The following is an 11,071-nucleotide window of genomic DNA, read 5'->3' on the forward strand; positions in this document are numbered from 1 at the left end:
TTATATCCTATTTGTCACGCCGATTGAAACTACCAATGGGGCAATATGCGTAATATTTTCTCCATAGGCGGTAATGTTAACGTTTTCTTCTGTTGCTCAGGCCATATCGTAAACTTGGATATGTATGATGGCTCATTTTGAAGCTGAGACACTTGCACATGTGTGGTGCGATTTTCGGGGTGGCAAGTGTGATTCGTTTTCCCGTCAAGTGCCCAACCCCGAACGATAGTGAAAAATGTCACTCTCCTCAGGAAATAATCCCTAAATTCTGACCATAAAAATCATTAAAAAATATGTCCTTTGTAATTATTTGTTCAGGTTTATTTTTTTATACTTTTTTTCACATCACATCAGCTCTATTAAACACCAGTCCTAGTTCATTTATGTCAATTTTTAAAATCACAGCTTCCACGATTGTATGGCGGACTAATTTTTTAATGAGAGTCATAAATCTGTGTTCCTCATCTCAAGGTCCATTAGGGATATTGACCCATATTAGATCAGCTTATGTCAGATTCCACTTATATTGCAGTTTGTATCCCTTTAGTACACATTTCTGAACAATTCTGTGAAGTTTTAGCCATATCTGAAATAAAATAAGCTTATTTTAATACTTTTAGGTAGCAATGTTTATAACTGTTCAATATCCTTTTTAAGGAAGAAAAAAACACAATAAGCATATGTTATAAATTTACATTTTAAACATTTGTTTTAACTTTTATTGGTATAACTGCAATTCATAAGCCTCTTCTACCTTACAGACTTTCTACAAATCCTCATTTTTTGTTGATAAATCATGTAAATATAGTGTTTTTCACTTAAATCTATCAGATTTAAGAAATTTGTCCACCCTGATAGTCTTGTTTTCTATTATATTTTTTGTTTATTGAATAAATATCTCTAACATATGTTCATTACTATAAAGATTAGTCACAGACCTTTCCAAAACTAGTCTTGTTTTCAAAATCCATCAAGGAATAAGAATTTTAGAGGTTTTTTTTGTATGTGTGTTGAAAGCGGGATAATGGGTTATTTCTTTGGTGAAGAGTACATTGTGTCGTCATTGTTTTTGTGACGTCATTGCATTATGACATCATAATTTAGAGTTGTACACATCTTACAGAGTGTATTGACATTGAAACATACCACACACAGCATCATACATGCAAATTAACACACATGTATTGCATAAAAATTTATTTTTCCTATCATGCACACATTCATTGATACAATATACAAGGAAATAAAATAAAATAAAATCATGTCCATATTTACTTCCATTTGCAACTATTTCAGTTCTGTTAGCTTTTTATTTTACTTTTGATATCCTAATTTTATAATTTTGTAGTTTTTGTTTGATTTGTTTGGTTTTTATATTGAAGATTTCTTTTAAAGCATGCTTACTTTAGTTGGTTTATGTGGTTTGAATGTCCCAATTTCCTGACACAGTTAAAAATACATTTGTAAACAACAAGAGTTACTCCCCCTCCTATGTCAATAAAAGGTAAACACTCGTGAAACAAGCCGTAAAATGTGTTACCTCAGGTTAATATAAACATGCATGTTTGTTTCAGTGTCTTGGAGAGTGAGAGGGAGGGCTTTTATCCCATTTTCATTTTTTTAGCAGTGTAAGAAACTTGTATTTGAGTAAATGATTCATGCATAGTGAAGTGTGCAATATGTCACCTCGGAGACTTAAATTTTAGAATTAAAAATAGAACAAACCACAGTTTAAGATGCAACATGCAGTTAGGATATGTTGTGCCATGCAGTTCATGAGTGGTGCATTTTTGTGAAGTTACACAGACCTTACGGTGGTTATTTAAATCATGGGGCTCAAAAATTATATGGTCAGCATTAACACACAAGGCATTATGGCAGAGGTGCGAGGCATCTAAATTTCTATCAATGTCAATTGTTTTTAACTGTAACATTTTTGCCAAGCGTGCAACACTCATTTTTGTCCTTTTTCCATTTGGATAAGCCACATTTAGCATCCCTAAAATATAATTTCTCTTCCTCTGAATGGCCCCTGTCCAGATTTTACATGACCCATTTTCTGCATCAATGCTATTTAACAACAAAAAATTAGTATATTTTTGATAAAAATCAAAAGTTTGGGAAGCCATTTTGTATTGTTTTGATTAATTAGCACTAAAAAAGTGTAACTGACCTTGATTTCAGCAGCTATCATCCTAAATTGTGGTCACTGAGCCATGAAACACTCCATCACCTTTGAAATTCAAGGCCACAATTTGGGGCAATATGCGTAATAGATTCTCCATAGGCGGTAATGTTAACGTTTTCTTCTGTTGCTCAGGCCATATCGTAAACTTGGATATGTATGATGGCTCATTTTGAAGCTGAGACACTTGCACATGTGTGGTGCGATTTTCGGGGTGGCAAGTGTGATTCGTTTTCCCGTCAAGTGCCCAACCCCGAACGATAGTGAAAAATGTCACTCTCCTCAGGAAATAATCCCTAAATTCTGACCATAAAAATCATTAAAAAATATGTCCTTTGTAATTATTTGTTCAGGTTTATTTTTTTATACTTTTTTTCACATCACATCAGCTCTATAAAACACCAGTCCTAGTTCATTTATGTCAATTTTTAAAATCACAGCTTCCACGATTGTATGGCGGACTAATTTTTTAATGAGAGTCATAAATCTGTGTTCCTCATCTCAAGGTCCATTAGGGATATTGACCCAAATAAGTATATCATCTCTTACAAGTAACTTCATACACATCTTAAGTCCTTAGAACTATTAATAACAAACAATATGGCGATTACGGAATAACGAATTGAAAAATATATAAACACATATACATAGCACTTTACAGCAAGGTTTGCAAGCCGCTAATTGTTTTTTTTATTATAATATTACATTGTAATTAATCAAATAAAAAACTTTTGGACAAGTTTGTATTTACTTTCCAAAAATGTCTCGCTACCTGTTTAACCAATAAGTTTATTTAAATCCACATTATAATAAAACACAACATCTAAAAAAGTAATAGTGTCGAGCACCAAAGTTTTGGCATAAAATATCTCAACCATATTTCAAATTATAAATCCGAACATGTTTAAAAGAATTATATTAAACCCAAACATATTGTATACCAATCTTGTTCAGGTGAAATTTCCTTAAAGGCTGTTGAATTTGATTAAAAAATTCGGACGTATCATCGGCAAAACATTATAATTTAAAATCATGTCTCATTGAACGGCAAAACACTGACAACACTATATCCGAAAGAAACATAAAAAATCTCCCACTGGATAAGTAACCCCCCTCCCCCAAAAAATGGTTCCTCAAAACTACACAAACAAAACCCCTTAAACATTCAAAACATCACCGACCAAAAACATTTGATGACAGTTTGAATGAGGAATTGCTACACCATAGCTGTTATTTCTACGAAAATACACAACAACCAGCTTATAACGTATATGTTAGGGATCACTTTCTATCCCATGACACTTATCAAGTCAAAACACCATCAAGAAGATAAATCCGTTATAGCAATATAAGTAGGTACATAACTAAGCAATAATGAAAACAATAAACAAATGATGATATCAAATTCTATAATCCGCTATGGTGATTTTCTTTCGATAGACCACAATTGACGGCAGTTCAAATTTTATGCTTGTTTTTAAACTAATTTGTAGTCGCAAATAACGTTACTACTCGAAGGTAGATTTTTCAAAGTAAAAACATCTACAAGGAATTGAATACGTTATTTCTACAAAGCAGTAACATGGTTGTTTACAATTTGATTAGATAATAACGTTCCCACTCGAATGACTCAAAATATAGATTTGTATACATATCGAATGAAAATTGTTATCACATTGTTGACATATTTGTTTGTTTTTATAGTGATTAAGATTATATATAACACAATGTTGACTGCTGTACCCCTAATTTTGACATGTGTACCTATTATGTCACTCTGTTTGTTTTGTTCACACTTTATTGTCAATATTATGGTATTTTATGCTGTCATACAAGTGAGAGGTTTAGCTAGCTATATAACCAGGTTTAATCCTCCATTTTCTACCAAGTCAGGAATATGACAATTGTTTTCCATTCGTTTGATGTGTTTAAGCTTTTGATTTTGCTACTTGATAAGAGAATTTCCAATTTGAATTTTCCTTGGAGTTTGGTATTTTTGTTATTTTACTTTTTGCAACATATATGTATATTCTACTTGAGAGGAAATGAGATTTTGTTTTTAAGTTTACGGAAAGACTGGCAGACGACGGACGGAAAATGATGACATTAGTTCACACTGTCAATTAGATATAACGAATGAACAGATCTTACTATTATATTTGTCTTTTAAAGCAGGATATATATTTAGACGAGCGTTCATAACGAGAAAAAATAAAATTGCATGAAGTTGTTTATTAAACCTTAATTCTGAAAATAATGGTAGCAATGAACTTTAAAAGATTACAAAAAAAACAATGAATGCCGCAATTCTATTTTCTCTGTATTGCATATCAAGATCAATGACTTTTTACCAGACCAGTTTGTTGAGTTTGTACATGAAAATGTAGGACGTTATATTAGAAAAGAGCCTGAAGCATTTTTTCACTGCTTTATTGATGCGTGATGCAAAATATTTACAAATTTCGACTCAAGTTGTATGCTAAGCATGGTGTTTTGTATTAAAACATGATAAAGGATTTGTATACGTTTTATTTGTGTTAGTTTGAAACAGGTATGATTTGAGGATTTATGGCAAATCAGACTAAACTTCGTGAAAGAGTATCCAAATACTTTTGATTTCCTCCTCGGCAAAAAGTACAATTTGGATTATCAAAAAGGCTACTTTTATTTCAACATGTATTTGTACACCTATATGCTGATATTTTTTAGACCATTTAGAAATTTCTCTTTAGCTATTTCATCAGAACCTGAAATCATTTTAACTCATCATATTTTGATGACCATAGCCATAACGGCACAGGTTTTTTGGGGAATGTGTTGTTTTTTAAGCAGTGCTCGTCAAATTCGTTCTTGATTCGATCTTCCAACTATTTTGATACGAGAGCCACTTATGAATCTTATGAAGACGAAATGCGTACCAAATTATAAGCCTAATATCTTCACTGGGGTTTTCGTACAAAATGCTTTGCAATTTACTAGGGTCCTAAGTATTTAAACTTTTGTAGATCAAAACTCCAAATCCTGCAGTTTTCCTCGCAATATTTATGGTAAATACACTTTTAAAAAAGATTTTTTCTTGAATTTATGATAACAACACATCCTTGTTATATAGTTACTAGATATGGATGCTATAATAAAAAATAGCAGTGCTTTATTTCTAAACATTTGATTCATAGTTCCACCTATAGATGATGATGATGGATGGCTGCTTAACGCCCAGCGGCAAATTAATATTCATATTCAGGACAAAAACATGTTAATGTAATATGAATATTAACCCTGCGTATTACTAGAACGATACGCTGAGCCGGATTTTTAACGTGCTAGTTCACAAAATAGTCCGCAGGGAGACATGACACCGTACCCGGACACATTATTCTGACTCCGAGCCGACCAGTCTTTGTTCTTACTCCTTACTGCCGCGTGCTGAGCGGAGCATCAGCAAATACCAATTTTAAAGTCTTTGTTTTGACCCGGCCGGAGTTCGAACTCAAGACCTCCCGCACTCGACGCGAACACGCTACCACGAGACCACCGAGGCGGTTAGTTACACCTTTTATAAAATCATTTTTCAATTCACATTAAACTAATAACAGTCGCTACTTCCCTTTACATAATTGATAGTATAGATTGTCCCCGCATCCTTTTTAAAATATTTATCAGCACGTTTAACATCGGGCTCCATGTATCGGCTTTGAAAAAAACAGTGCATGTAATATGTTAAACTGGACTTTAATCAACAATTCATAATAAGAAGCAAAAGGTCCATTTGAAATATGTAAATTACTTCTGTCTCATATGACACACAATCGACGATTTGTTATCTGATAATTCGAGACAATTATAAGCAAAGACTAAAACCAAAATGGTCACATTTATGTTTCATATGTACTAGTACAAGTGCATATTTTTGTTTGAAAGTAAAGGCGGAAGATACGAAATGGACCTCTAATGCTATAATCAAATAGTCGATTTGAAATTGACAACGCCAGTGCAAAACATGAAACAAAGAAGAACAGACTTACAAATTCACAAAACACTACAGAGAAAACACAAAACTGAGCAACACGAGACAGAGCAACACAAGACTGAGCAACAACAGACTGAGCAACATAATACTGAGCAACACAAGACTGAACAACACAACAGGACTGAGCAACACAAGACTGAGCAACACAAAACTGAGCAACAACAGACTGAGCAACACGAGACCCACCAAATAACTGGGATCAAATTAGGTGCTCCTTATGTTCCACATATGGCAACCGTCAGAAATACTTGTATGGCATCTGTGTTGTTTAACAGATAAACGCTTGTGTTATTTTGATTTTTGTGTTTTACTCTTTGTTTTTAAGTTACCTTGATTAGAGCAGTTTTTTCCTAGATCTTGTGTTAAGTTTTTTTACGGGTTAATTTCATATAAAGTTGAACAAAACTTAATTAGTAGTCTCAAACACTTTTGTCTTTGGTCTAGGTAAGATAACGTTGAGGTTTGTTATGACATGCTTAACTATAATTTTTGAAACAATCTGTTTACCTCTTACTAAATAGTTGATTTTTTACATATTTAAATTATATCTCTAATCTGAAAAACTACAACATTTTTTTTTTCAAGATTAACTTACACAATAATATCCTCTATGTTAATTGAAAAAATCATATTTCATAAAAAATATAACATTGCAAAATGCGTATTCTTGCTGGAACCCTTGGCTCTAACTGACAGAATACTTGACAAATTTTAAATAATTAAAATATCCAGACTGCCTGGTTTTTTAACTATTATTAATTATGCATTAGTTTTTTTTTTTTTTTATAAAATTATCAAAAGAAACAACTACATGTTTATGCATATGTTTTGATTTGCCGTTGTAACCGTTCTTATACCATATAATATGTATACCTGTACTTTTGCCAATAAAACACTTTTCAAAAAATAATGATCCTCTATCTACAGAGTGATTGTGACCCACGAAAAATGTCTATATTGACAAAACTCTCCAATATATTTTGTTTAACAAATACAATTTCAAATTGACATCGAACCCTGGACGTGTTGAATACAATCTTAAGCAGCTAAAGCTTCCTTTAAGGATTGTGGACCTCCATTCAAAATTGATATATTAAATTTTTTGGGGTTTTGGATTTTCTATTGAGTGCATTGCGTTAATGATTTTTACAATTATACTTTGCACAACTGCGGTCATTTACGGTTTTAATCATCAATTATATTTCCAACAGGAAGTGCCATTATAAATGATGTTCTTAATCACGCTGACTCTGTATAATTCAGCAAAACGTTTTGCATCTTGGATTTTGTCAAATGAAATAAAAGCGAACATCTGGGAATGTCTTCTTCTTTTGTGTACTTCTGAACAGCATCAATTAATCTGCTGTTTCCAGCGATTAAACCAGTCTGATCAAAATCAATCAATTTGTCTATACTTTTTTTTTTCTATGAGCATTTTTTACACATTAAAGATATCCACCGTAACTAAATTTGCTTCATCTTTGTAATGCTTGAAAACGAGAGAAATTAAATCTTTTCAGAACATTAGAATAATGAAAGTCGGTTGACTTTTACTAAATTTAAATCTTTTAGTTCCGTTTTTTTAATCATAACATCCCTGACCATATTGTATAAAGTAGCTTCTTTTTTTAATCAGTAACATCCCTAACCATATTGTATAAAGTAGTTTCGTTTTTTAATCAAAAACATCCCTAACCATATTATATAAAGTTACTTTATGCAATATGGTTTGGGATGTTATTGATTAAAAAAAGAAACTTTAAGATTTAAACTAAAGTAAGCTTCATTTGATATATCAAATTAGTTAGTAATACTTTTCCAAATAGCAAAAATAAGGTATGGAATAAAGTTCTTTCAAGAATTGTCTAACTTTGTTAAATTGTCCAAAAAATCAATGTCAGCACAATGTTGCTTATAAAATCAATACACATCTCCGTGTAAAATACTTAATATCAGAGGGGGAAAAGCGCTATATAGTAACAAAAACAACAAAAAACAAATACCAAGACAGACGTCATTCATGAAGTCATGTATATACAGTCACTACATATTTGATTAAAGTTTAAAGTTGGTAACTCTGCATAACTGAAGATGTAATAGTGTTGCAAAAACAAAACAAAATAACGTAACAAATTAAATTCACCGGAACTGAACATATGATACAGATTAAAATAAACAAGTAATATCAGAAATAAGCAAATGTTTTTTAAAAGTAAAAACACCTGTTAATTTTGTTTTCTTTTGTTGTCTGTAGAACAGCAGATATTGATTAGCTGTTTCTAATAATTACACGAGTCTGATCAAAATCAATCAATTAGGCTCAACTTGTCTTTAAATTAAACAAAAAACTAGCAATAACTCATGCATCAATTATTAATATAGATAGATATATTGTAATGTGTTCTATTTATCCAATGTTAGAAACTAAATGTAAATGCTTGAAGCTTCTTTTAAACTGAATTTTAATGTGCGTATTGCTGTTTGTTTGTTTATTCTACATTGGCTAGAGATATAGAGAGAGCGTTTGGATCTTGTAAAACATGTTTAACACCCGCCTCTTCCTTAGAATGTTTGCGCCTGTCCCAACTCAGGAACCTCTGGCCAATGCTAGTCTTGTATGTTTTTTTTTTAAATTTCGGTTCAATTATATTGATGGGGGTTTAGTGTGATGTCAATTTTCTATAAACTAGTACAAATTTTTGTATAGGGGCCAGCTGAAGCCCACCTCCGGGTGCCGGATTTACTCGCTGTGCTGAAGACCCATTGGTGGCCTTGGCCTATTTTCTGCTCTTTGGTCGGGTTGTTGCCTATTTGACACATTTCCCGTTTCCATTCTCAATTTTATTAAAAACAAAATATTTCAATTCATTCGAGAACATAAAATATGTCAGTCTGATAAAAAAAAAACCCAAAACATATGCTCACTGGTTTATTATTGTTCATCTTAACAGTTAGTACAAGTACCTAAGCCTTAACTCACCTGTTGAACTACTGGTAATTAATATTTTAAATTTTAAATCTGATAAGGCTCTTTCTTAATCGCAGTTTTACATTCATTACTATTTGTTTTATATATTCCTCATTTCAAATATAAAACTGGTTGGTAATACGTTTTCCCTTTGTCTCTTTTTGTTTCTTTCTTTTTGGAAATGTTTGTTTGTAACATCGTTTAATTCAAACAAATATAAATCTACTCTGAACACGACAATTTTATACAAGAAATATCTTTACTTTCAAACAATGTTTGAATATTTGTATGTTTTGCTCTTCAGAGCTATCATTTTCAACTTACCTTCACTATAGTTGTTTTGCAACAGATTTTTGTTTAAGTCTGTTTGCAACTTATTTTATCACTTTTTTTTATAATTTTCTATATTTGATTTCGAATTTAATGAACAGCGTTAATGTTGTTTCCACAATATTTCGCACCGCTGCTGTCATTAACGGTTTATATATTCAGATTTGTTTCCAATACAAAGTGGCTGTATAAACAAGTGTTCCAAAAACTCAACCTGCGTATATTTTCAGTAGAAATTTTAGCATTCCAGTTGTCAAATCAGATAAAGCAAATATTTGATTTCTTCTGTATACTGTAGCATAAATCTACTGTTTTCCAGTATCTAAGCAATCGGATCTAAATGAATTAATCCGTGGAAGTAATTATCTCTGAAATGTTTGTGTTTACATTAAAGGTCTCTACATGTATCATGTGTTTGTCACCATCTAAATCCGCTTGATAATTTATTAAACATTAAACTGTAAATCTCAACGTTTATCTGTAATCGCTAATTTTAACTCCATACCAATTTTTTTATAAAGTTGACCTCCTTTGAAATATCGAATTAGTTAGTTATGTTTTTCCTAAACATTCCGTTCTGACTATAATATTTTGAAAGCTTGTTCTGAATCAAATGTTTGTGTTCACAAATTATCAACCTTATGGCCATAATCAGTTTCAGAGTAATTGTAATTAATAAAAAAAAGGGATCTCCAAATTCAGAAGTTGACTTTGCATATTGTTGGCTGAGAGTGAATTGTTTTTCATAATCAAATTATTTCTGAAAAATCGCTCCTTTTTATATGATTGTATAAATACTATGAACATGTCAACCTTTCTATGTCAGTCCGATTAAACTCCCTTACATGTTTCTGTAAAAGATGGACACATCGCCATAGTTAAGTTGTTACTAGGAAGAAGAGATATAGATCCAAACATAGTAAATAAGGTATGAAATGTTGTTCGTACCAGGAATCTCTCCGTTCGTTTAATAGGATCAGACAACACGAATGCAATGTTTTGGAATATAGTCACGTCGACTTGGCATATTTTGAGGGATTTGACACATTTTTGGGGAAAGACACGTTTCTAGGTGTTAAATGTTAAATTAAATTAGAATGCTTAAGATGCAGAGGCACGCCCAAGTGTTTTTTTCCTAGGGCATTAACATGTAACACGTAACTTAAGTCACTATGACTTTCTTCCAAAGTTTAATTTCAAATAAGTCAAAATTGCCTTCGTGGTTAAATTGTAGCGTGCTTGCCTCCGGTGCATGGTGTTTGAATGTGCAAGCGACATTGAAAGCAAAACTAAAGACTGTTTGATTTGAAGTTAGAATAATGTCTTCAGTATGATGACATGTCTGTTTGTTGATTATTACGTTGTCAGCTATCACATTATAAATCTGGCTCGAGTGTTGGCCTTGTACAAAACAGTGTTCATAGTCATATTACATTAACATGCTCTCTTCTGATTATTCAACACTTGCAACTGGGCTTAAACACAATCCGTCATCATTATCGTTGGTCAATTTTAAAAACTGTAAATAACTACTATATAACACACAATCGACGATTTG

At 32.0% G+C, this 11,071-nt stretch overlaps 1 long non-coding RNA gene across 1 annotated transcript; it reads right to left on the bottom strand.

Moving 5' to 3' along the window:
- Positions 1–299: 299 nt before the first annotated feature.
- Positions 300–2,711, bottom strand: LOC127699886 (uncharacterized). The gene is made up of 2 exons (XR_007981270.1): positions 2,174–2,711; positions 300–586 (listed from the first exon to the last, which is right to left on the bottom strand). It is a non-coding gene; the product is annotated as an uncharacterized LOC127699886 (long non-coding RNA).
- Between the last annotated feature and the right edge of the window lie 8,360 nt (positions 2,712–11,071).

This window comes from Mytilus californianus, unplaced genomic scaffold, assembly GCF_021869535.1.
Source record: "Mytilus californianus isolate M0D057914Y unplaced genomic scaffold, xbMytCali1.0.p SCAF_43, whole genome shotgun sequence".
In the NCBI taxonomy this organism is placed as follows: Eukaryota; Metazoa; Mollusca; class Bivalvia; order Mytilida; family Mytilidae; genus Mytilus; species Mytilus californianus.